The sequence below is a fragment of the Armigeres subalbatus genome, chromosome 3 (genome assembly GCF_024139115.2).
Source record: "Armigeres subalbatus isolate Guangzhou_Male chromosome 3, GZ_Asu_2, whole genome shotgun sequence".
NCBI classification, from domain to species: domain Eukaryota; kingdom Metazoa; phylum Arthropoda; class Insecta; order Diptera; family Culicidae; genus Armigeres; species Armigeres subalbatus.
The window spans coordinates 121,701,511-121,728,818 of NC_085141.1; the positions used below are offsets into that span (position 1 = coordinate 121,701,511).

At 38.0% G+C, this 27,308-nt stretch overlaps 1 protein-coding gene across 4 annotated transcripts in view; it reads right to left on the reverse strand.

Moving 5' to 3' along the window:
* The window catches only part of LOC134225491 (neprilysin-2), a 115,277-nt gene that overhangs the window by 42,152 nt on the left and 45,817 nt on the right, over positions 1–27,308 (reverse strand). Inside the window, exon 1 of one of the 4 annotated variants that reach the window (XM_062705606.1) lies at positions 19,858–20,522. The exons of the other annotated variants lie outside the window; for them this stretch is intronic. The gene's annotated coding sequence lies outside the window, so the exon portion shown is untranslated. Of the gene's footprint in view, positions 1–19,857; positions 20,523–27,308 lie in introns of those variants that run through there. 4 annotated transcript variants of the gene reach the window in all.

Sequence of the window (27,308 nt, forward strand, 5' to 3'; positions counted from 1 at the left end):
AGCAGCCAAGCAGTCCGTCTAGACTGGTTTTGGGCGCATATGTCTTGGAAAATATCACCCATCTGTGCAGTACTTCCGATAGCTGAGCATGCGGCCATATAATGTCAATTGCGATAATGCATAATAATTGTGGGTTGTGACGGTGCAACATTTGTATCAACCGCAGGCGCAGAGAAGAAACCGAGACTGGAGACCCGGTCGCCATATAAATTGGTGTGGTCAAGCCTAGATACCAAGCCTGCTGACCAACTGATCGACTGACGGGTATGCAAATTCATATGTTACGCAATAAAACTCGGTCATCAGCATAACTCGACATCTTCCTGTTTGGAAGCAAGTTGGTTGTAGATTATTGAAAATTTTATTAAATGGATCACCTGTCTTGAGTATGTTTCCAAGCGGCACACCAACACTTTCATCGAAACAATAGTTGTTTTTATTTTGAGAAATTTTAGTTTAGATACCATTTGCTACACAAAATGTTTGATATTTTCATTGAGGTAAGCAAATCTGCTACTACAGTCAATTTATTTAAAACAATTTTGTGAGTTTTCTTATTATTTGGGCGCTAAATTATTTTCATAAACATGGGCATGGGGCACTAAATATATTTAAGAATGGCACATTCAGTTGATATTAATAATGTTGTGTATAATGTTACGATTACGTGAGTAAAAGAGAGATGAGAAGCGACAAATTTTATGTTCGAAGGAAGAAAAAAGGAAGAACGAATAAAAAACATCAAAATGATTTTTTTGTTGTTGTTTGTTAGAGCACAACTTGTCGCAAGAACGCTGTATTTGAGAACTACAGCGTGCTGGCCGCGAGTGAAGCCTCCTCGGATTTGTTAAAGAATGTTTTGAAAATCCTCAAAATCATCCAAAATTTTTGTTGTTGCCCTCTCAATACATAATTGTTTTTAAATATTTGTATCGGCCTTATTATTATTTACTAAATATTAATTTTGTCATCGGATAATGTAAAAGTCCCTGGATAATGTTTTGTAATATCAAATGGAGCATATGTAATAAATACGAGATGCATATCACAGGGCCGGATTTAGCCGGAAGGGGCCCCGGGGCCAACAGCTTGTGGGGGCTCCAAAATGTACAAAAAAGGTTGGTTTTGGTACATAAGATTTGTGGGGGCCCGGTGCCACGGCCCTCCAGCCCCTCCCCCCCCCAAAATACGGCCCTGTGCATATCAACCGCTTCATTTCTTAATGACATTTTACATCCAAAAAATGTATGTGCTTTTTTTTTCGCGAAAAACCATGCTTAGTTATTTTTCTTTGTAGGGTAACGGTACCAATAGTGGAGGTATTAGTAGATCCACAAAAGAAAATATTTTTTTTAAATTGATAATTATGGGAAATGCACTGCTTTAATATCTTAGTTAATAGATAAACTAATAAATTTGCTAACAAAAATGAGATAGATGTCATTTAACATCAACAATTATCAAATATTGCTTGCACCACTATGGGTACACTGTTCCTTTAGTGGCGATAAAAATTAATTTTGGTTCCTATAGTGGTGCTATGCATTGGTTTCTTATGAGACTCGCCACTATTGGTACAGTTGCACCACTATAGGTGCAAGGGAGTCAATTTTGTTAAGGAAAATCATTGTTTTCAATAGTTTTTCAAGCGAAATTTTAAGATAAGTTGCATTTAACAGGATATTTAAAGCACGACGCATCAACTGAAACCATCGTAAACTATATAAATATGATAAATCTCATTAAAACCCCACTACCTCCACTACTGGTGCTACCTCCACTAAGGGTACGGTTACCCTATAGGTTTCCTAGCAAACTTTACTATATTAAAATAAAAATAAGTCCCGATTGCGTGAACTTGCGTGAAATGGTTTTTTTTTTTGTGCGCACCTGTTTCAAATCACTCAGAGACTGAGTGAAATTGTATTGCCGTCTCTTTTTTTCTCACTGAAAAGTTACTCAATTTTCGTAAAAAGTGGAACTACTCAAAATTTGAGTAGTTCCACTTTTTACGAAGATTGAGTATTTTTTCCGTGAGAGAAGAAAGAGACGGCAATACAATTTCACTCAGTCTCTGAGTGATTTGAAACGGGCGTGTGGAGCTTATCAAGGACACTCCAATTTTTCCAACGCTGACAATTTTGTTGCTTGGACGGGCTTGGAATCTAATCAAAAAATTTATTTTACAGAACATAGTATTGTAAAAAAGGTTAAAAAAAACTTGCAATTAATTTCATGATCGATTCATGCTTGAAAACCTTCTACATACCCTCATTATTGATACCTATATTGATTTTAAAATTAAAACATTAAACATTAGAAATCAATAAAAACCTAGAAAAACACGACAAAACGTGAACATTTTTTCATACACAATTTCGACAAAACTAGCATTGAAATTTTGGTGAAGTTTTGACAGCCAGCATTGCTTCAAAAATCCCATGTCTCATCCCATGCAAATTAGTATTAACATTTGAGAGTACAAAAACGAAAAATAATATGGCAATATAAAAAAACAGAATTATTGGCAGTGGCTGGTTTTCTACCCGCCGCTGCCATCATCCAGGCGCTATCGTTATGCGCAAATAGACAGCATGAGTTAACCACCAGACATTTGTAAGGCGAAAGGCATCTAGGGCGAGATTTCTCAAAAGTAGGGGCTTTTCACGTAATACTATTTGGTACCAGTTGTGTAGGAAGGTGCTTTCTATTACACCTACCAAATACTTTTTCGATGAAGGTGTTTAATTTTGAGAAATCGAACCTTAGATGCCTTTCGCCATATTGATTTCAGAAATTTAACTCCTAGTGTGCCGCTGTAAGCACGCTCAAAGTGGGTGATTCATTGTTTTTGACTTTTGAATAGGATTTGGGCTGAAGTATTCCCCAGTGCGTAGAATGCAACTTGTTGCGAGCAAATCGAATAAAGCTAAGTACCAAAATGTGTGTCTCACATTTTTGTACACATACACACATACACATTTGGAGCGATCCTATAGCCTTTACGTATATTTACTTTGTATACGGGAAAGGCAAAAAGAAACAAGGAAGTTGGAAGGAAGAAAGAAGAAGGGAGAAGGAAGAAGTAAGAGGGGAAAAGGAAAAAATAAGAAAATTGAAAAAAAGAATGAAAGAAGAGAGAAGAAGGAAGAAAGAAGAAAGGAAAAGAAGAAGGAAGAAAGAAGAAGGAAAAATGAAGAGGAAGAAAGAAGAAGGAAGAAGGAAGAAAGAATGAAGAAGAAAGAAGAAAGAAAAAAGAAGAAGGAAGAAGGAAAAAGGATGTAGGAAGAATAAATAATGAAGTAGGAAGAAGAAAGAACGCAGAATGAAGCAGGAAGAAAGAAAAAGGAAGAAAGAAGAAGGAATAAGCAGGACGAAGATTGAAGGATGAAGAAAGCAGGAAAAACAAGAGAACAGAAAGAAAGAAAGAAGTAAGAAAGGAAGAAGAGAATCAAGAAAGAAAGAGAAGTAATAAAGTAGAAATATGAAAGCAGAAGAAAAGAAGAAAGAAGAAAGAATAAAAAAGAAAGGTGTTAGAAGAAAGAAAGAAGACGAAAGAATAAAAAAGAAAAATTAGAAAAAATAAAATTAAAAAGAGTAGAGATAAGAAGAGCAAAAATAAGATACTAGATATTTTTTTTAGTTAGCTTCTTTTAGGCTCAAGCGCCATAAGGCATAACGGAGCCGATACTAAATTGAAATTTACGATTTCATAATGTGCTTCTTAGTGCTTCATAATGTGCTTCTCTTCTTTATATATGTTATGGCTCATCGCTAGTTGCTGTCTATCCATTCTTCCCTTGCCCTGCGAGAAGTGTAAACCCAAACCGGTCTGTAGGAAATAATATAAGAATGCTGAGAATATAATAAAATCAATACATTTGAAAAGTAGGATCATATTTAAAGAAATAGATTATTATTCAATTGTATAATTAAAACAAACATCGCGTTGTTTGTAGAATTTGTTAGACAAATGATGGCACTCTACAGCCAAACTTTGAATTGTGACGACCCACATGAGAGAGAGAGAGAGTTATGTTATGGAGCGTAAAAGGTAGAAGGCCGCTCGCGGAAGACATGAACGAGCATGTCCGTTGGGGTAGTCAGTTTTGTGACGAACGCATTAGTGGACGGATGTGTGTAACAAAATAGAAAAAAATGAATTTGAAAAAAAAAAGATAAATAAAAAAGTGACGAATTGATGTTGAATTATGTGTTCAATTATTTAAATAAAAAGAGAAACCCGACAATGGCATAGTCGGTAATGATTACGCTCCCTGCAATGGTGCCTAAATTTATTATTTTTGCTTGTGCGCGACAGTTAAAAATTGAGAAAAATAGTGTGTGTGAAAAGTGATTTCCTATGGCTGATGCCATTTCAAATGTCGGATTGAATCTTGTTGGATCATGCACGTAAGTTGTTTCATTTTTCGTTTAATTTTGCCCTACGAAGAAAGTTTGAGTGGCGTTTATGACATTTTTATCATTGGCTCAATTGGCTAGCCCTACAGGGCTGGTTATGATTTTTGTCTATTGTGATAACATAAAAGGGCTGTATCAGAATTATTTATTGAATTAATACTGTTTTGATATATATTGATGGCAACGAAGCAAATGGTTTTCCTTTTTTGAATTCAGCCATTTGTCGGTGCTAGTGTTTATAAAAAAACACCATTTGTGGAAGATTTTCCAAAATTTATGAGATTTTGAAGGTTGACATCTGTAACGAAGATGTTCGGAGGGCGGAAACATTTTAATTGAAGATTCGATCAGTTTAGAATTTAGCCATTTGGCGAGGCTAGTGTGAACGGGAATAATAAAGTGTAAACTGAGATGACCTGAGAATTTTGTGGAATAGAACGTTTTCTTGATTTGGAAAAAAGGTTGTATTTAGAAGCGTTTCATAAGAATGGATGATATGAAGAAATCCAATCTCCGAGTGGGTTGGTGCGTCTCTGAGAGGACGTTTGATCCGGGTGGATCTCATGGAAAGAAGTCCAACCTCTGAGTGGGTTGGTGCGTCTCGGTGAGGACGTATGATCCAAATGTATCACGTGGTAAAAATCCAATCTCCGAGTGGGTTGGTGCGTCTTTAAGAGGACGTTCGATCCGGGTGGATCCAAAAGCAGCAGATACAATATCCGAATTATAAGCACCATGATAGCATGGCTGCAAAACAACATTAGATATGAGATTGTGTATGAAATGGGAAGGATATAGGTGATAGGTATCATAAAAAAAAATGTTGGGAATTTTTCTGGTTTTGATGCAAGGATGATTTTCTAGAGCCTGGTAAGTACTATCCATGACTGCAATAATGATTTTATAGAGCCTGGTAAGCACTATCCATGACTGCATGAACAAGATCAGCTGTTGACATGTGTTAAGAGTTAGAAAATGTAAACTGAGATGAACTGAGAATATTGTGGAATAGAACGTTTGGTATTGACCTCTCCCGTCAACTTTTTTGATTGGCTAATACCTAACATTAACGTCAACATTTGTAATTATTTGACTAATTTTCGGTTGACTTTCCAAAATTTCCATATATTTCGGCGCTTCTAAAGTAAAAAACCAATAAAAAATTTAAGTGCTGAAATCTAATTCGCCAAATTTTTAGAGAGCTTCATGCTTATACTTCAGGCAGGTTCACACTGCAGCACTTTTTTGATTTTATGTTTTCAATTTTTGACAAAGGAATGCAGAACAAAATAATAACACACAGTTATATCAATGATTGGTTGTTATTTATAACAACGGTTGTAATAATTAGACAATTCGATAGAATATAATCTTTGACCAGTTTAATTTTACATCAAAATTATAACAGCATTTGTCATGTATATTTTCACTGAAATTGACATTGCCATTGCCAGAAAAAAAATTCTGATTCATCCACCTAGCGGCGTTTGTGCCTTTCTCGTGCTTTATATATACTAAAAAGACTTGAGTGAGATTTTCTTAGCGTGTTTTTGAATGGAATTCGTATTTTGATCATAACTTTTGATCCCATAGTCCGATCTGGCCAAATTTTCAATAGAAATCAATGGGACAGGGTTCCCCGTCGAATACAACTTGTTGAAAATAAATCGGATTAAAAACAAGTGCCTAAAAGATGAGTGAGTTTCATTTTGCGCGCACCCATACACACACGCACACACATACACACAGACAGACATTATCTCAATTCGTCGAGCTGGGTCGATTGGTATACAACACTATGGGTCTCCGGACATTCTATCACAAAGTCGTCTTGGAAGTGAATATATAGCATTTTCGTTACACCTTGGTGGGGCCCTCCTTAGCCGTGCGGTAAGATGCGCGACTACAAAGCAAGACCATGCTGAGGGTGGCAGGGTTCGATTCCCGGTGCCGGTCTAGAAAATTTTCGGATTGGAAATTGTCTCGACTTCCCTGGGCATAAAAGTATCATCGTGTTAGCCTCATGATATACGAATGCAGAAATGGTAACTTGGCTTAGAAACCTCGCAGTTAATAACTGTGGAAGTGCTAAATGAACACTAAGCTGCGAGGTGGCAATGTCCCAGTGGGGGATGTAATGCCAATGAAGAAGAAGAAGTTACACCTTGGTGTACGAGAAAGGCAAAACATTTTTTGTTCGTAGATATTGGGGGAAAAATCGAAGGTAACCTTATAACTTGAACCACGTTCAATATGAAAAGCTGGAACAAAGTTAATTGACTACATTATGGATAACAATCCGTCATTTGTAGCGTGCCGGATTTTTATACGTAATGTAGGCAATTACTTTTGATGTAGATTTTTGTACCTAATAATTATATCAACGTTTGTTATAATGTTGATATAAAGGTATCAGCTTATGTAATAATTGTGTTACGGCTAGTGGGATTTTTGTTATAATTTTTGTTATTTTAACAACTAACCAGTCAAATTTTGTTGCTTGGACGGTTTTGGAAAATGTGGACTTCGTGGCCGTGCGGTTAGCGACGTCAGTCATCTAGACGCATGTGCTATGGAGTGTGGGTTCGATTCCCGCCCTGGTAAGGAGAAAACTTTTCGTAAAGCGAAAAATTCTCCACTGGTTCACTGGGTGTTGTATATATACCCTGTCCGTTGTCTAATGCTAGATGTTAAGTGTTCAGTATATACGACAACGTCTGGTCCAAGACGGTGATTCTGTTTTTTTTAAATTTATAATACAATTTGTTACAATATTTTTTTGAAATAAATAACTCCTCTTATTCTGCCTAGGGCCGAAAATCTCGTAAATAAAGATAATCCAATTCAATTCACTACTCTTATTATAATTTTGTTTCGCATTATTGATCGGGTAGACTGCCGTGAATCGCATATTTGTCCCATATGAATAGGAAACTCAGCAAAGATGAGACAGATATGCGATTCACGGCAGTAGAGGTGTCAAAAAAGATGGGCTCTTTGGGAAAGTTCACCTTCTTCTTCTTCATTGGCATAACATCCCCCAATGGGACATTGCCGCCTCGCAGCTTAGTGTTCATTAAGCACTTCCACAGTTGTTAACTGCGAGGTATCTAACCCAAATTACCATTTTTTGCATTTGTATATCATGAGGCTAACACGATGATACTTTTATGCCCAAGGAAGTCGAGACAATTTCCAAACCGAAAATTGCCTAGACTGGCACCGGGAATCGAACCCAGCCACTCTCAGCATGGCCTTGCTTTGTAGCCGCGTGTCTTACCGCTAGTCTAAACAGGGCCCCAGGAGTTCACCTTATTAAGTCAAATAATCGCTGAGACAATAAAACGGGACAACATTTTTGACGGAAAAGTTTTGGTTCAGTCCTTGTACAAAATCAGCCTTTGTGCCTTTAAGAAAAAAGTTTAAGCTTGTGGATATATTGAAGAATTAAAGGGAATTAGTCAAACGTAAACCAAGTTTACATATTGTATCTCAGTCCCTGAAAATTTCATGGCAATCGATTGAAAGACTTATTTTTGACCACCCAGGGCCCAAAGCCTCGTTAACACGCCGAATACCGCAATCAGAAAATCATGGGAACTAAATTTTCGAACAGCTGATTCTCTCAATCCTTTTACGGAAGTCTTACCCATCTAATCTAGTTTTACCATACTGGTGAGTAATGTTTCTAGGGATGCTCATTTTTTCCATAGAGGGGCGTTAGTAAGGTTTTTTTTTTCTTCAAAACATAGTGAAATTTACTTTACATGACATATTTCAGTGTGAACAACACTTAAAGGTTCCAAAAAATGTTTTATAAGACTATTATAGCATTGACTATACTGGGCTAGGGACAAAAGGTCGAAAGACAAAAGGTCGAAAGGACAAAAGGTCGAAAGACAAAACGTCGAAAGACAAAAGGTCGAAGGGACAAAAGGTCGAAAAGGACAAAAGGTCGAAAGGGACAAAAGGTCGAAAGAACAAAAAGTCGAAAGGGACAAAAGGTCGAATGGGACAAAAGGTCGAACGAAAAAAATATCAATAAGATCAAAAAGGCGAAAGGGACAAAAGGTCGAAATAGAAAAAAAACTGAAACGGAGAGAATCAATCTCGCACCAGAGTTACATAGTTGTCAAAAAAATCTGCGCTTTTATTTTTTCACAATTTTAACAATTGAATAAAAATCATTCAGTGAGTACAACTAATAGATGAATATTTGAGTTTTCTATATGTCACTTCGATTTGTCAACATGGCGCTCATCGCACATTTTGATGTGTATTACACGCAGGTGAATTTTTAATGCAGGCGTCTTTTTTATCTTTAACAGAACTACAGGGGTTAGACAAAAAGGTTGAGATAGGTAAAAATAAGTCGAAATTCAAATCAGCATAACTATGCGTATAATAATCCGATTTTGATAAAACCAGGACCATCAGAAGCGGACACTCTTCTAGTATACTGTCTCCCTGCAAAACCTGAGATTGGTCCTTGGCCACCGGAAATGTTCCGGATTTTCCGAGGGTATGTTCAAGATGCATTTTTTCCACTGCTTGTCATTTTATATGACGTTAACTTTCATCATGTTTTATGCTTTCTCCGAAAACTAGAACTAATATGCCGGCCAATGGTGGCTGTAGATCGAGAATCCATTTAAACTACACAGAGATACGGCCATTTCCGTAAAAACGGTACCGGGAACATGATGGAATGATAACAGATCGGAATAATGTAAATATGAGTATCTGACTTCATGGATTTGCAAGATGATGATTACAGAAACATGTCCAGAATGATAGTGTCCACTGCCACCCTTATAGCAGGTTCCATGGGCCTTCCAGGAGGGGCCGGTTTTGGCACCATCTGGAACCATGCATATATGGGTGTCAAAATTCATGTTTTCCCAAGACGATGAATATAGGACCTTTATTAGAGATATATTTTGAGGACTGTGAGACTCTTTGGCCAATTTGTAACAGGTTCCAGAAGTTCTGCGAAAGTGACATTTGTTCAGGGTGTATGGCGTAATCCCGTATCGTTTTCATGAAAATGGCCATATTCCTGCGTATACCCATCGGATTTTCGATCTGCAGCCAGCATTGGTCAGCATATTAGTTCTAGTTTCTGGGGAAAACATGGCAGTAAACGTCATATAAAATGACAAGCAGCAGAAAAAATGCATTTTTAACATACCCTCGGAAAACCCGGAACACCACCGGTGGCCAAGGGCCAATAACAGGTTTCGCATAAGTCCAGTATACTAGAAGAGTATCCGCGTCCGATGGTCCCAGTTTGATCAAAATCGGATCATTCTACGCAAAGTTATGCTGATTTGAACTTTGACAATTTTTTGCCTATCTCAACCTTTTTGTCTAACCCCTGTGTCTAGATATTCATAATATTGTTTCATAGTCATTACTCCTTCTTTGAAAATTGCTTGTCCTTTCGACCTTTTGTCTTTTCGACCTTTTGTCTTTCGACCTTTTGTCTTTCGACCTTTTGTCCTTTCGACCTTTTGTCTTTCGACCTTTTGTCATAGATTCGACTATACTATGTGTGAACAATATGTTTCTTCTGGACATCCTTGGCGATTCCAAAATGATCTCTATGACTGATGAAAGATGAAATGCAAATTTGCCAATGGAAACCCAATGGCAGAAACTTCCGGAGGAATTCCTGGAGTAACTTCCGGAGGTATTCCTGGAGGAACTTTCGGAGGAATTGCAGAAGAATCTTCCAGAGGACTTTGCGGCAGTATCCCTGGAGGAACTTCCGGAGGTATTTCTGGAGCAACTTTCGGAGGAATTCTTGGAGAAACTTCTGGAGGAATTGTTGGAGAAACTTCCGGAGAAATTCCTAGAGTAACTTCCAGATAAATTCCTGGAGCAACTTCTGGAGAAATTCCTGGAGCAACTTCTGGAGGAATTCCTGGAGGAACTTCTAGAAGAATTCCAGGAGGGATTTGTGGAGGATTTCCTGGAGGAACTGCCACAGGAACTTCGGGAAGAATTCCAGGAAAAACTTTCGTAGGAATTTCTGGAGGAACTTCGTATCATTTCATCCAAACTTAGGAACAGATTTGCATCGAGCGCAGTTGACCTGGTAGACCAATTGATTCAAAGTCCACAATAGTTTTGAGAACTGATCAGTCATAAAGATCATTTTGGAGTCGCTAGGGATGTCCATTATTCTGGTCCTGCTGGTCCTTTTTAGTCAACAATGGGATGGGAATAACTTCGAGCTACTTCGAGCTGCCTATTGGACAGCATTGAGTGTTATAAAACATTTTTGTAACCTGTAAGTGTTGTTCACAGTGAAATATGTCATGTAAAGTAAATTTTACTATATTTAAAAAAAAAAGCAACCTTACTCACGCCCCTCTAGGGAAAAAATAAGCATCCCTAGAAACATAACTCAACAGTATGGTAAAACTAGATGAGATGGGTAAGACATTCGTAAAAAATGGGGGAAATCGGTCAAAAGACGCCTGATCACGGTAGTCCGCGTTAGTAATTTTATCACGGTATTCGTAGTGACAATGGGGTGACAATTGGGTCATACAGCAAAATCTTTCTAAAAGGTATCTTATATTTTAGTCTTCTTGCCCTCTGATATATTAAATCTATTCTGCAAGCATTCTAAGTAATTGAAACAGTGACTCATTCTCGCCCCCATTTGATCCATAGTCACCCCCGACGACGGCGACGGTGTTAATAAAGACTCAAAGATTTGGGGATCGCGATCGGGTTTATATGCAGGCCATCTATGCCTTTCTTTGCTGGTCTGATATAAAAGTCTAATACCCCTATTTTTTTCTTTCTCAGTTTTTTTCTTGTCCTTGTCTTATTGTTCCGTGTATCACGAAGCTAAGGCCATCCGGAAGATGCTCCCTGACGAACCACAATTCGAGCACGACGCTACGCAATACCGTTAATGACGCCAAATATGTACCCGGATGAGCAGCTGTAATACCTCAAATCTAAATCCCAACCTCGTCCGTCCTGTAATTACGCAATCTAACCTTGAGTCGCCACGAGTATCTTGGTTTATGCCCCTTTCCCTACTAAGATGATATCGATTGTAAATATCATGAAGTCTCGGCTCCGTTAAGTGTTATACACGCCTCAGCCTGTAGCAATAGATAAAAAAGGCTGAAAAAACTTATTTTTGGCGAGCAGTTCTAAGTGATGCAATTTAACTGAAGATAACTTCCAAAGTTTACTTTTCGATTATATTTAGAAAATTGCTGCCTTCTAATAACGCAAATTCTATCAGAAGCTCGACGTAAAGTCAGAATCTAGGACCAGAACAGTTACCGGAGGATTGGAAGGAAAGGTGTCAATACTGAAGCTCAAACATATTGTATTGCTTGAGCTCATTATGAGATCGAATTCCTTCTTGTTCAGCGATCTGATTGCATTACGTTTGGTATTACCGTATTACTGAACTTCACCCTTACTCTGTCTTTCCAAAGACACAAAGAGTGAAGCTCGAAAAACTAAGCAAGTCTGGACCACGCTTTTCCTACTGTAATAATTGCCAATCAATTTTCTTGCATTACATTCTTTTTTTGTCTTTATTAGCGAGACTTTCAGCCCAAGGTTGGTTCGTCTCGTTCATAACAACATCCGACAAGGAACAAAACTTAGCTGATCAATAACTTTTTAATGACTAAAATAAAAACTCACCTAAAAAATTAGGGTAGGAGCAATAATTAAATACAAAATTTCCCCTAATACAAAATTTCCATAAACAACAAAATAATTTTTCACGGAGCAGAGAAATTTAGGACTTTCAAAAGCAAAAATCGCAATTATAAAAGAAGAATTTCCATAAAGAAATCGAAATCAGCCATGGAAAAAAAATACAACTTTACCATAAATAAGTCCATATCAGCAATAAACAGTTAGAAAATTTTCCATAAAATAAATATTTATTTCCTTTATTTCCTGGAAGAATAAAACTGAGCAAAACACAACTTTTTTTTACGGTTATATGATGAATGAGGTAAATTTTACCAAAGCATGAAAAAGCACACAAAACCTCAAGGGAAAAAACGCTACTGCTCTAGAAATTTAAGCCATTGTAAATGGAAGTTAATATCCGTACAAATACCTCAACCACATGTGTTATTTACCGAGTAAATGCCCGAATTTAAGTTTTGCCCAAGGCACCTGTTCAAACCGATGACAAACAATGATGTTTATGTGACGCATCATTACACATGCGTCGAAACCGTCCCGCGGCTTTGCAAAACGATTTGTCACGGTAGAAAGTAGGTATTTTATACACCCACTACTAGCAGTTTTTTTTTTCGGTACAATTTTCGGCTCAAATTGGATTCGACCAGTAACGGTCGGATGCGTATGGAATAACACTTTTGTTCTGCACATAAAAACATTCTCCGAGAACTGGTCCAGAATTTTATGGTCAGAAATGAGTAGTTGGCCCTGTAATGGGGCCATTTTTTCATTATCCTCTATCAACCTCGATTCAATGCAATTACCGGTGTGCAAGAAAATGCTTAGATAATTTGAACAAACATGTTGGCAAACCTGATATGGTTACAAATTTCCAAACGACATGAATTGACCGCCGCTTCTAAGTGGAACCATTAACCTTTGTGTTGAGCTAGTGCAGAAAGCTTTGCACTATGCAATGAAACATGATTGAAATTATGAACCCATTATATTAGTCATATATGCAGATATCGTCCATGTGATAACCATCAGTAAACAATGATATAAAATTTTCAAGTGTTTCGTTGCTTCAGTTTCACAAATGTACGTTTAGTCATTTGGTTAGGTGAACAATGTGCAATGTGCTCTATTGATTGAATGTTACATTATACTTTAAAATTAAAGCGACTGATGAATACATATCACATTTACTTATTTTAGTAGGCTAGCGTAGAGCAGCCATTTATATAGATCACGGGGTGCGGAATTCGATCTCAATTGATAATTATAGACGATAGAAGAAAGGCTTACTTATCTTACTTATTACAGGTCAAGAAAACAAGTGTACCGCAATCTGATACGAGTGCGATGAAAACAGAATGCGAAAAGCAGTGATCATCGACAAGCTATGAAAAAGCGCCGCGATTTTTTGCATAGCTGTGTAATACATGTTTCAAATACATCATCAGCACCGGTTCCCCTTTCATATGGAGCATTTTATCTAAAGGTACATCCCCCCAATGTAATTTCTTTTGTATCAGTTTACTATAGATGTCTCTCACGATACGCTTTCTACGTTGAGTATATACAGAGATGAAAAGTAATAGATTTCTTCATTATTCTCTGAATTTAAACCCTGATCTAGATAGAAGGGATTATCAGATATTTATTCATATCCAAACGTAAGCATACCGCCCATACAAGCACAACTTTCGCCATTTACTTGACTTCCTATAGTTACAACTATGTTGTACATCATTCATATTGATATTTGATGATTGGAAGAGTATGTAACATTTCGTTTCCTGATGACCTTCCTAGTTATTGTTATAGGTTCATGTTGGAAAGATCACTGGAGTAGAGTATTGAAACGAAACGCAATTACCTTGAGATTGACTTCAAAGCCATGTCATCGGCTTTACGTAAATGGTTATATTAAAACAGTAAATTTTTTAAAAATTACCATTAGAAAATTTTAGCTTAAACACTATAGCACACTATAGCCTAGTGCTGGTGTTGGGAACTTTTAACAAATTTGCCCAGATTCATCGAGCGTCTGTTCATCAAGGAGGTGCGGCTCCAACAGCGTCTGTTCTGGCATCCAGCGGCTGAGTATGAAATGCTATTCCCCGCAATCTATACCTAAGATGGCAGCTTCATTCCGGTGGATAAAGAACTTTGGGTCAACCACCTACTGTTCCCGAAACATCAATTTTGTTTGGCCGAACGCCATTTGGTCGAAGGCCGTTTGGCCGAAAAGTTAAAAATTTAACCTCAGATTACGAGTAGTGAATAGTGAGAAATCCCTCCCTTCTTCCTTCTTTCATATTTTTTCCCTTCTTATTTCTTCCTTTTTCCTTCTTTCATATTTCTTCTTCCTTCTTCTCCCTTCTTCTTTCTTTCTTCTTTCTTCTTTCATCTTCCTCCTTCCTTCTTCCTTCATCCTTATTTTTTATTTCTCCTTTCTTCTTCCTTTTTCCTTCTTCCTTGTTTTTTTCTTACTTCTTCTTTCTTTCTTCTTCCTCTTCCTTCTTACTTCTTCCTTATTTTTTCTTTCTTTTTTCTTCTTCCTTCTTCTTTGTTCCTTCTTACTTCTGCCTTCTTCCTTTTCCCTTCTTCCTTCTGTCTTCTTCCTTTTTCCTTCTTCTTCCTTGATTCTTTCTTCTTTCTTCATCCTCCTGCCTTCTTCTTTGTTTATTCTTCATTCAGAGATAATCTTGATTCGTATTGCTTGCTACTCGCTATCTCACTTCTCGCTTCCCACTACAAACCCTTCTTACTACTCACTTCACACACTTAATAAGGAAACGTATTTCAACTATTTGGCCAAACGGCATTCGGCCAAATGACATTCGGCCAAATGACCCTAAACCTCGCGGAGTTGGCTTACTACTAAGCGCCCAGGCCAGGGTTGTAAATTTTCGGCAGCACTGGATGAAGGTGATGTTTTTTTATATCATGTTTTTATTTTCTTCCTGCTTTGAAATCAACCTCACATTCCCGGAGAGGCAGAAAAGTAAACAACAGAACTCACATCACCCACTGCGCCGCGAAGATGAAATTTACCACAGCAAAATATACACATTCACCAAGCAAATTGAAAAAAATCACCACGCGTTTAAATGGGCCACTCACAGTCATACGGTAAGGCGCGAACTGAGCAGCCTGTCAGAGCGACTTGTGAGTGGCTGAATGCGAAATTGAACAATCGGTGTTGGAAATGATTTCTCGCTTAACTTTTCAAAAGGACCTAAGTAACATTTTTTTCATGAATTAATTTGAATAGCGCAATTAACAGAACAACATAAAAGCTTTTGATTGCAGTACTCAAATTAATTCATGATAAAAATGTTACTTAGGTCCTTTTGAAAAGTTAAGCGAGATTTTTCGGCTGCACCCAGTCGCACTCACCATGACGGCGATGAAGGCGACTGCAGATTATACTGAGATCCATGTTTTTCACTGCATTGACTGTGAAATATTTCTACCCTGGCCCAGGCACACTCTGCGCTTATGAAATGGGACCTATAAGTGAAAGGTTAATCATTGCCAGATTTAGAATACGGACCCCATACCTTATTATAAACCAATGTTATGCGCCAATCGATGCTGCCGATCTGCAAGACAAAGAGAACTTCTACAGCCAACTCAATGCCGTCGTAGATAGAATTCCGAGGGGTGCTATCAAGATCTGTATGGGTGACTTCAATGCAAAGATCGGATCCGACGACTTGAATCATGAGCGCATTATGGGACGAAATGGTCTCGGAGATATTGAGCAAAAACGGAGAGCTGTTGGTAAAATTCTGTGATAATAACGACATAGTGATCGGGGGATCGCTGTTCCCTCATCGACCGGTTCACAAGGTCACGTGGGTCTCCCATGACGGAAGAGAAAATCAAATCGACCACACCTGCATCAGCCGAAAATTGATGTACGGAATAAACGTAGTGCCAATATCGCGTCTGATTATCACCTCCTCATCGGCGAAATACGCCTGCGCATTGCGCGGATTCATCGGCAGAAGGAAAGAATTGGACGACGGTTCAACACACGCCGACTGGAAGATGCCAAGGTTCTTCGTGAAAGAACTAGAAACTCGTACTGCAGATATTCCGGAAGGTGGCAGCGTAGAAGATCATTAAAAACGTCTTCTTCCCCACTAACGGATGAAAAAACGGATCATTGATGAGACCTGGAGGAAGACAGAGAAATTAAGAGTAGCCAAAGCCGTGATACAGTGAATAAAAAACAGAGGAGACAGAGTTTTAGCCCACCATTGATACTCGGCTCTGGAGAAGAAAGTGAAATGCTCATGGCAACAGGAGTAAGCAAACTCTCTCGCAGACGAAGGAGAGAAACTCGCAGTAACCGGGGATATCCACCTACTCTACGATATCTCACTGACCGACCCAACTGTTCGAGCATTTCAAACAATGTTTCCAAGTGCCGGCCAGGCCAACACCACTCCGACATGATCTGCCTAGGGTCCGACGTATAACACGCGTAAATACCGAAGTTTCTTAACTGCTAGAAATTCAAACCATGAAATCGAACAATATCACATATCAGCCGAGATGCTCAAAGCTGACATACCTATCATTCTGAAGCCGGTCAAAGTATAACGGCGGAAAACTTTCTCGAAGTCCAAATGTACTAAATAAAGGGACTCTTGGAATTAATTGACCTGCTCTGCTCCAATGGTATGGAGCGAAACAATATGGTCCACACAGGATCTTTCGGCACTAATTCCAGTTATCGCTAGTTATCGAATATAGCTGGACGGATCATGACGAGGAAACGGTAGCCTGTCTTGAAAAAGTTGAAGTCCTTAAACTAGCGTTTTATCTAGTTAATAGGGTCGGTCAGCAGTTGAGTAGTCGCGCATTTCAAATGCATCGTCGTTTTAATCTATGTCCCGCTAATACACGGGATTATACACCAAAAAACAAGTCTTACAATTCTGTATAATATTTTTGAGCATATACAGGTTCTGTAAGGTTTTAGTATAAAAATGTAAGATTTTCAATGTATAGACATTGAACTACAGTCGACTCTCTACATCTCGATGCCCTGCATCTCGATATCTCTCCTTATGTCGATGGTTTTCTCGGTCCCTTTAATCTACATACATTTTGGCTTTCTGCATCTCGATTACTTATATATCTCGATATCTCCTTATCTCGATGTATTCTGGGTATATCTTGTTTAGGATTCTGTCTCCTTATGAACAATAACAAACACATAAAAAAGAAATGACATTTGTTTTGTTGTCGTTTTTCATAGCAACGAGCTTTTTTCGATCTAGTACCCATTCCAATTTTCCTTCCATTTTTCGATCTCTCCTTATCTCGTTGGTCCTTAATATCAAGTTGTCGAGAGGTGACTGTAATACAAAGCTATAAGGGGGAAATATTGTAGAATCAATCACATTAAGCGCCAAAGCGACAATAATGATTGTTGATATAATTACAAATATGGTTTAATCAAATGTTACTGAAAGTTGATTCAACTCTAGTATACATACTCATTTGTTTCAAATATGACTTCCCAATGTCACAATAAAATAATACACCAGATAATAGTGAGCTGGAGTTGAGCACCCTATGCTATCAGCACAATCATTATCAAACCGCTCATCACTTCTGAATGAAGGTAGCGTAGTTTGGGGCAAGTGAGCCATGCGGCATTTATTCAGTGAAATATCTATTAGGTAAACGACCCAGCAGAAACACAGATAGATTCGGTTGTATTACCAGACAAAGTGTACGGAATTTTATATTGCATAGGCAAATTTTCACTTTTTTATAATCAATTGCGTCAAAATTAAGTTCAATTTTATAATATACTAGCAGACCCGACGAACTTCGTTTCGCCTAAAATTGATTTATTCTCTGCTTAGTTCTCGAGTTGTGCAGAAATTTATGTTTCATTTGTATGGGAGCCCCCATTTCCAAAGGAGGGAGGGATCTCAAACCATCTTAAGAACCTTCCCCGGCCCCAAAAACCTCTGCATACAAATTTTCACGCCGATCGGTTCAGTAGTTTCGGAGTCTATAAGGTTCAGACAGACAGAAATTCATTTTTATGTATATAGACTAGCTTTATGTACCCGGCCTTGTCCAGAATTGCCAGTTTCATTTCGCAGCTGTTGGAATTGCCAATTTGATTTCGCTAAAACCAGTTCGTAAACGGAGTTATCGCGATAAATGTACGTTATATTCGGGGAAATGTCACGTTCAAAACTAATTGTTGTCATTTTCGTGGAAATTTCATATTCGCGGTTTTTTTTTGAGGAAAGACATGTTTTCAAGGATATGATACATGCGGAAAATGTTATTTCCGGGAAAATGTATATTTTTTGTATTTTTTTTTAATTAAAAGAATTGGTTTCCAGTGAATTTTACAATCTCAAATAACCTAATTAAAGAATGGGACATTTTAAATGTTGCCTTTAACAGGTATGAAAAAACGTTCGTTTCATTAACATGTCCCTCCCTCCTTTCTCCTTTTACTCTCCCATCTATTATATAATCGTTTATGATAGAGAATAAGTGTTTCAAATTTGGTGGAAATCGGTTGAACGACTCAAAAGTTACAAAAGATCGTTAACTAAACAATACCCCCTCCCAAATCTTCCCCCTTTACCTAATGACTAACTCAACCCCCTTGTTCTCTTCCCTTGGGGATAGAGACTGTGTGTTCGGTGTTCCAAATCTGGTTGAAATCGGACCTGGTGGTTAAAAGTTACCCTGATTTTCTCGTTTTCTGAAGAGTTTCCCTCCTCCCACATCCTACCCCTTATTATAATGACCCTCCCTTCCCCTTTGTCATTTGGAATAGAGAATGTGTGTTTCAAATTTCGTTGAAAAGTTACACCGATTTTATTCTTTTCTAAAGAGTTCCCCTCCCCTCTTATCCACCCACTTTTTCAAATGACTTCCCATCCTCTAGTTTCATCTGAACATAGTGAATGTGTGATCCAAATTTATTTGAAATCGTTTAAGTGGTTCAGAAGTAGTTAGCGAATATGCATACATATATATACATAGATTGGTTTTTATATAGAAAAAAGATTTTAAAACCAATCAATTCAAATAAAGTTGTCTATTACATGTGAAACTTAACGAAAAAGTAATTGTTTCTAATGGTCAATCAGTGGAAGACAATATTATCTAGGTGGCCGTCTGCCTCATAAAAAACATGATATTTATAACAATTTTTAAAACGCTTCAGCCTTTATTTTTTCTGGAAGTCAATAATTAGTGAAAATTTTAGTGTAAAGTGATAGCATATCGGAGTTCGAACAAGTTACAGAACTAATCGCTTAACGTGACACACTTGCCCCAGACTCAGTTACTTATAATTAGTGTAAGGAAGTTTTGATACTCATCAAGGTCAAATCAGGACATTAGGTTTGGATTCGTAAATTAAAAATGTATCTATCAGTCGACGTATTCAAATCCTTCCTCTTATTACCTATTTCTCGGGTACTTATTCAAAAGGACGTATGTGATTTTGTAAACAAAGATTCAAACGTCGATTTGTCCATTCTGATAGTACTCCCACGCAAACCATCAACACAGACAGGTAGGAGAAGCCTTCGGCAACCTGTTGGTGGTGTTGGTTTGCGTGGGAGTGCCATCAGATTGGACAAATCGACGTTTAAATCTTTGTTCACAAAATCACATACGTCCTTTTGAATAAGTACCCGAGATTTGTCTGAAAAAGCTTTTCTTTTGTGGATTTTCTTATACCTTCACTATTGTCACTGCGATCACAAAAAGCGTATTAGCGGCAAGTAGGTATACACGTAATCAATAAATAAACACTTTCAACAAACACGGATTCTTATATTATCGCGCAGAGCAAGCAGTGCTAATTGATAATGTCTTGTTTACGACTGGTGCTTATTCAATAAATTTGTTTCTCGTCCGTCTTCGATTTATTAGATTGACCCCTTGTGTAGTGCGGCACCAATTGACCCTCGCAAATCAGGTTGCTAAACAAACAGGTTCAACTATGCCGCTCATAAATAGTCAGACGCAGTAGCCACCAGCAGCGTCGTCACCGCGTTGCTGTTATAGAATCGTGAGAGTCCCTCTTCCGAACGAGATTTACGGCAGCAATTTGATTAGACTGACGCGATTCGATGCGACATACGTGAAGATTCAATTGCACCGACGACGAAGGGACATCACTTATATAGCTTCGATGGAATTCACTGCCAACACGATCTACACGGGAAGGAATAACGCCAAACGGCAAAGGGTGCACTTTGTTTGCCGCTTCGCATTTATCCGATTTACTACCGGCACGACACAACACAATTGCTGCTAATTGCTCCGGGATGTATGGTTTATTGATATTTTTATGCCGAAAGACGCAATTTACTTGAAATGACCGCGAACGTGAAAATGTCGTTCGATTCTTACGAGCGAATCTTGGATACTAAAAGTGCACCCGAGTAACGATTGCATTGCGGGAAGAAAGTCATTTGCGCACAAAGTATAGTAGACATTCATAATTGATTGCTGCTAAATGTTCACCCACACGTCAGCGATTCAAATGGTTTTATAGGTGTTTTGCAGCCACACATTCATCGTGAATTTCGCCGGAACTAATCGACGATATATGAGGACCTTACATGGAAAACTGTGCAAGCTGTTTATGTACTAAGAAAATGTTACTTTGTCATTCGATAAGTTCGAAATTCTTTACTTGTGATCAATAATATTATAAGTTGTGATTCTACTCATCGTCCCATTTTCTAACATTTATGCGATCCAGACTCTCGTCATTGTTACCTGGAAGGCACATTTACTATCATACATTTGCACATAGTCAAGACGACTGCTCTTCATTCGTAATTAAATTTGACGTAATGCTATCTGATACCATAGGTATACGAGCGTTGATGATACAGCGTCAAACCTAAATGCTCTGTTCTGGTGTCGGGAAATAAACTCTAATTGATGAACTTGAGAGGTAAACAGAAAACCCAACTTAATTCTCCGCGTAGGGATACTGTCTTTTTCGCATTTAGACATGAATCTTATATGGCTCGTTATCAAATTTCTAAATCTCCAAAACTAACACATGAGTCACGGTGTGTCTATGGGGAAAGATTATTTTTCAAAAATCAGTATCTCTGAAACACCCACCACGTGAAAGTAGATGATCTCCTCTTTCATATAGTGGGTAAACTAAAAGGTTCTATCGGGGGATCTAGAACAATTTTTATTTTTTCACTATTTTTGGTGCAAATTCCACAGAAATCTTAAATGATAGCCGATTTAACCACCCCAAAAATGTATGTAAAAATGACCCCCGATAGAAAATTTTAAAAATGCACCTATGTGAAAGAAGAAAACCTATACTTGCGTGCAGTGAGTGTTTTAGAGATACTGATTTTTTGAAAATAATCCTCTTCGGACAAACACATCGTGGAGTACTTCGTTTTTTGGAGATACCCTGGAGATACTGGAGTCTGTCGAAAATCATAACATCTTACTCGAGGAATAGTTTGGTTTCCGACGCGGCCGTTCCCGGGTAGAACAAAACAGCAAAACAATATCAATTTTTACTGTTAATATATGAATAACTGAATAGCAAAATCTTATATTAGTTTGTTTGATATAGTTGGTAAAAAAGCAAAAATAATAACAGACATTGCTTTAGCAAATATTTAGCTCATAAATAACTCATTTTGCCATTATAATAACAAACCAATAGCAAAATATTTTAGAAAAAGAACATATCAAACTCAGTTATTATGCATATGCTTCTCCGAGATAATCGGCTACTTTTATTCAATCTCAACTTGAGGTTAAATAAGGGATTATGAGAATGTTTTTATTTAGTTTTTCAACAAATTGTCAATATGGATTCGCATTATGTGATTTACACATTGTACTCTGTGGTTCGTCTTTGACGTTCTTGATGTTCTCTGTTCATATTAATGCTGAAGTTGTGGAGTCTATTAACTTAATTCGCAATTGCTACAGTTAAGATCGCTTAAATCAAATCAGTGTCAATCGTAAAATCTTTGTAGACTTATGCAAATTGGCAAATCCCAAGTGGCTTTGGTGCAGGAACCCTTTTTTCGCAAAAGTAACTTCTACCTAGGTAACCTAGTGAACCCGGTTTTTGCTGCTTTTAGTAGTGCAATGGCAAACCTCGATCAATGCCGCGTGCATGTGTACTTGTTAACAACGCTATCGTTGCTGCACTTATCTCTGAATTAACAACCAGAGATGTATGTGTTGTCACAATTGCTGCAACTGGCGGAACCCCCGTCAGCAAATACGTCTATTGTTCGGTTTATTTACCACATGTTGAACCATCCCATACGGATGCTTTCAAACGAGTTGTCATATATTTGCACTTCAAAATGCCTTCCGCTAATTGTCGGCAGTGATGCTAATGCTCATCACATCATCTGGGGTAGCTCGTATATCAATCTGAGAGGCTCCAGCTTGATGGAATACTTAAGTACTACCGATACCGGTTTACTTAACATATGCAATCGCCCAACCTTAATGGTATCTATTAAAGTATTAGACATAACCCTTTGCTCCAACAGAATCAGTCACGAGTAGACGAATTGTCATATGTCAGATGTGGAATCTATATCTGACCATTGCTATATCTATTTTAATCATTTTTTTTTCTTCGCAGACTTTGCGTTTTAAAATTTCTCGTTTAAACAACTAGGATCTTTATACAGAGTTGCTGTCTGCTAAATCTGGATATCTGCCATCTATTGAAACTCCTACCGACTTGGATGATGCAGTTGATACTACAACGTTGCACATCGTGGAAGCTTTTGAAGAAGCTTGCCCTTTGCGTTCTGTAAAAACCTCAGGAGGAACTCCGTGGTGGAATTCCGATTTGGCTAAGCTCTGGAAGCAGTGTAGAAGTAGTTGGAATAGACGCCATTTTGCAGGGACGGATTCTTTTTAGTTGACTAGGAAAGCCTACAAGAAGGCTCTGCGATCTGCTGAGCGATCCAGCTGGAAAAACTTTTGTGTAAATGTTTCTAATTTGAGTTAAGTCAGTCGATTAAATACAATTCTTGTGAGATCCAAGGTTTTCCAAATTGGCAAAATTCGAAAGCCAAATGGCGATTAAACTTTTTCTAACGCAGAAGCATAAGAGCACTTATTTTATACGCACTTCCCTGGAATCCTGGATGTGTCGATATAGCATCTTCGGATTGGCTCATGAGTCGTTCAATAATTACGTAAACATTTTTTCTTGGTTTTTCGAACCCACCCAAGATTTTTGTTTATATGAAGAGTAAGAAAATGAGGTTTTATTCCTGAAAAAGGCATTAAATTCAATATCTCAGGAATTTACTGGATTATATTCCCTGTTTTTATACCAAAAGATAGATTTTTCACTAAGAAATTTGACCCTCACCCGTTTGTTCAAGGCACGCATGTGTTTCTAGCAGTTTTGTACAAAATACGGTGTTTTACCCTATTTTTACTCATTATCTGAGAGAGAGAAGACAGCTCGCTTTATTTACGTTCATCCTAATGTCACCGCGATCCAGTCACTGCGAACCGAAAAAGTAAACACTGCGATGCAACTTCAAATGGTCGTAACCAAAATTATTTATTTGGCGATTTATGTTCGCAACTTTTCTTATATCTGCTACAGTGAATTGAACCCGTAATTATCCATGTGAATGATCCCGTATTATGAGAAATCGGGTTTGTTGCACGTTATGAAATTCATAACCATTAAAATAAGCTAATTCGAACAAGTTTTTATTGGAGTGAAAAATGTTACTTCCGACGTTATGAAATGTTACATTGATTTGTTGAGTTTCCTCGGTTGCCACACAAATAAAGAAGAAGAAGACATAGTAAATAAACGATCTGTCAGTGAGCTGGCTTCTCTCTCTCAGCTCATTATATATTTTTTATTGGGCGATTTGACATCCTAGTTAATCTTTATCAATTTTCTCTCAACAGGTTCCAATCGAAAGCTGTTATGTTCCTTCATTATCAAGGTGTATTAGTTTTAATTTGCACCTACTGCTCTTAAGGTACAATGGGGTTATATGTTTGATATTTATGCAATGAAAGTATAGAAATCAACTGTCTCATGATTTCTTTGAGCTAAATTTAATATTCTTATATCAAAAGGAAGAGATTTTCATTAGGAACCTGATAACTATGTGCTTGCATCTGGCATGCAACTGTTTGTGGCTGTTTCGAAGAAAAAAAATAGAACTGTTACCTTATTTCGCTTATTAGCACCCAAAAAACCAATGTCTTCAGGACGATCAATTTTGAGATTGAGCATAACTCTGTTTGCTACCAACGGATCAAGGTAAAATTTTGAGACAAAGTCCAGTTTTTATCGTAGTTAAGGTTTAATTAAGTGTGGTTTCCAGATTCTGGAATTATTCTAGATTCCGTTGGGGTACCTACGATTTGGAAGATAAAAATTTTCGTCCGGTGGCTTTATACGGCCATGAAACATGGACGTTAAATGAGGCTGATCTGAGAGCCTTCGGAGTGTTTGAGCGTAAGGTGCTGCGGGCGTATGTGGCAGCGTCGCATGAATCACGAGTTGTGCCAGGTGTATAAAGGGCTGGATATTATTAAGCTTATACAACACGGCAGACTACGGTGGGCTGGACACGTCGTTCGTATGCCGGAAGAACGTCAAGCGAAGATAATATTTAGTAGAGAACCCGGAAAAGGCCGCATGCTTCGTGGAAGGCCGCGTACACGATGGCTTTTTGCAATTGAAGAGGACCTTAGGGCGCTCAATGTTCAGGGCGACTGGAAGCGATTGGCCCAGGATCGAGTCCAGAGGAGAAGGATACTCCATTCGGCGTAGGTTCATCGAAGAGCTGTACCCCATCAGTATCAAGTATCAAGCACCTACGATTTGGAGTTTGGGGTTTTTCCACGTATTTCGACGGAAACTTTGTTTTTATGTGGAACTCTTCTCAACCTTTACCTTATAACAAAGCTACACTCAACACGGTTCTATTAGTGATTTTATAGAATTTCTGAAGTGCTTGTGAGCGTCTCTAGGAAGATTCCAGATTTTTCCGGGGAAGTAGTAGTATTCTCATTTTTTGCCAAAAACATGTCATGCGACAGCTCATTCTTCATGATTTCTCACAAATAATCGTCTGAAGAGTCTGTAAAGTGCAAAAGGCCCCATTGGCCACTCCCGGAACCTTACGTAGTGCCCCAAAGGAACCTGTAGGAGGTAACATTTCCGTTTTCGAACAAAACAGGTCATGCGATAGCGCATTCTTCACGGTTTCTGGCGAATAAACCTGTGACGTCTTTGTAAGGGGCCAAAGACCTCATTGGCCACTTCCGGAACAACACGGGATTCTCCGGGGGAACCTGTAGGAGGGAACATTTCTGTTTGCAGACCAAAACGTGTCATGCGGCAGCTCTTTATTCATGATTTCTTACAAATAAACTTCATATAAGTCAGTACAGAACGAAAGACCTCATTGGACCTGTAGGAACGGTACCAAAGACCTCATTGGGCACTTCTGGAGCGTCACCTGTATGGGAGACATTTTCATTTGTAGACTAAAATGTGTCATGCTACACCTTATTTTCCTCGGTTTCTTGCGAAGAAAACTTCTGGTGTCTTTGCAAAAAATGAAAGATCTTATTGGCCACTTCCGGAACATCACGGAGTTCCCGGGAAAACCTGAAAGAGGGAAATTTTTTGTTTGCAGGCCAAAACAAACCATGCGACAGCTCATTCTTCATGATTTCATACAAATAAATAGCCAATGGGCCAATGAGGTCTTTACAAAAACCACAGAAGCTTATTAGTAAGAAACTGTGAAGAATAAGCTGTCGCATGACACTTTTTGGACTGCAAACGTAGATGTCCACCGTAACAGGTTCCCCTGGAGTACCCTATAAGGGTCTTGTAATGGCAACTAAGATCTATCGTGCATTAAAGATTTATAAGAAGTTTATCCGTCAAGAATCATGAAAAATGAGCTTTCGCATAACACGTTTTGGTCTCAAGGTGTCGACTACCTGGAAAAACCTGGAAAGTCAGGGAAAGTCAGGGAATTTCAATTTGGGCCTGGAATGTCAGGGAAAGTCAGGGAATTTTGATTAAGGTCAGGGAAAAAATCACAAAACCCAATGTTGAAAATTTATAGTGATTTTTTAATTCAAGTTATGAAGGACACTTATGACAATGAAACACCGAATCTTTCTAGTTTATTGGAAAAGAACCAATAAAGGTACCGAAACGTCGGATCAGAAATAATATAGCGTTTTAGTTGGTCATCAGACTGCATAGCCGATAAACAATACTCCGAGTCAATTACAGTCGACAACCACCTCCACTATCAAGCTGTTATTAAGCTTATTTTTTGTGTGACCGTTGGCAGTCTCTAGACTAAAAGTTTCCTCCGGGCCCATTCCATGTTCACCATGGTAATCGAGTTTGTTTCTATTAATCTCTAATCAATAACAGAGTTTCCAAAAGCCACGTTGCTCGAATGATCACTGTTGAGGCCTGATCCATATTGTTATTTATATAAAAAAAAGTCCCTTTTAATATTTTAGATTATTTAGTTTGAATGGTTTTGTGTCGGAGTCGTTTTGAATTTTTTGCAGTTTCTTCAACAGTTGCGTTCAAGTAATGTTACCAGCAAACAAAAGAAGTTCTAAAAGTTCGTACTACTTAAACATCAATCGCGAGAGTCAGTCTTAATGAAAATATTTGCTTATGATATAGAAAATGCAATCTATCTTGATTAATTTAACCAACTCTAATGAAAAACCTAAAATATCACATAACCTTTTGATGAACATTTAACGCCCAATTTTTTGAAAATTTTCTATTCAAAACAGTCGAAACTGAATCAAATGGTTGAAATGGGCCATAGTTCAGAACCGTTCAAACACAATTATCAAAAATGTTCAACCTACAACCATTCCAACAACTAGATATTTGGAAGCTTGTTTAAAGAAAACGCCTATTACTATCTTTGTTGACCTATGATGGCACTGTTTTGAAAACATTTCGTGAACTTCCATTTGATGATGAGCTTATAATGTCATTGGTCGATCCTCACTTCCTTAGGTGGTAAAATTATTAGTCATGTAGAGAGAATAATAAAAATAAATTAGAATTGAAAAATCTTCAAACATGTTTGCACGAGTTCCTAAAAAAAACTCCATTAGAT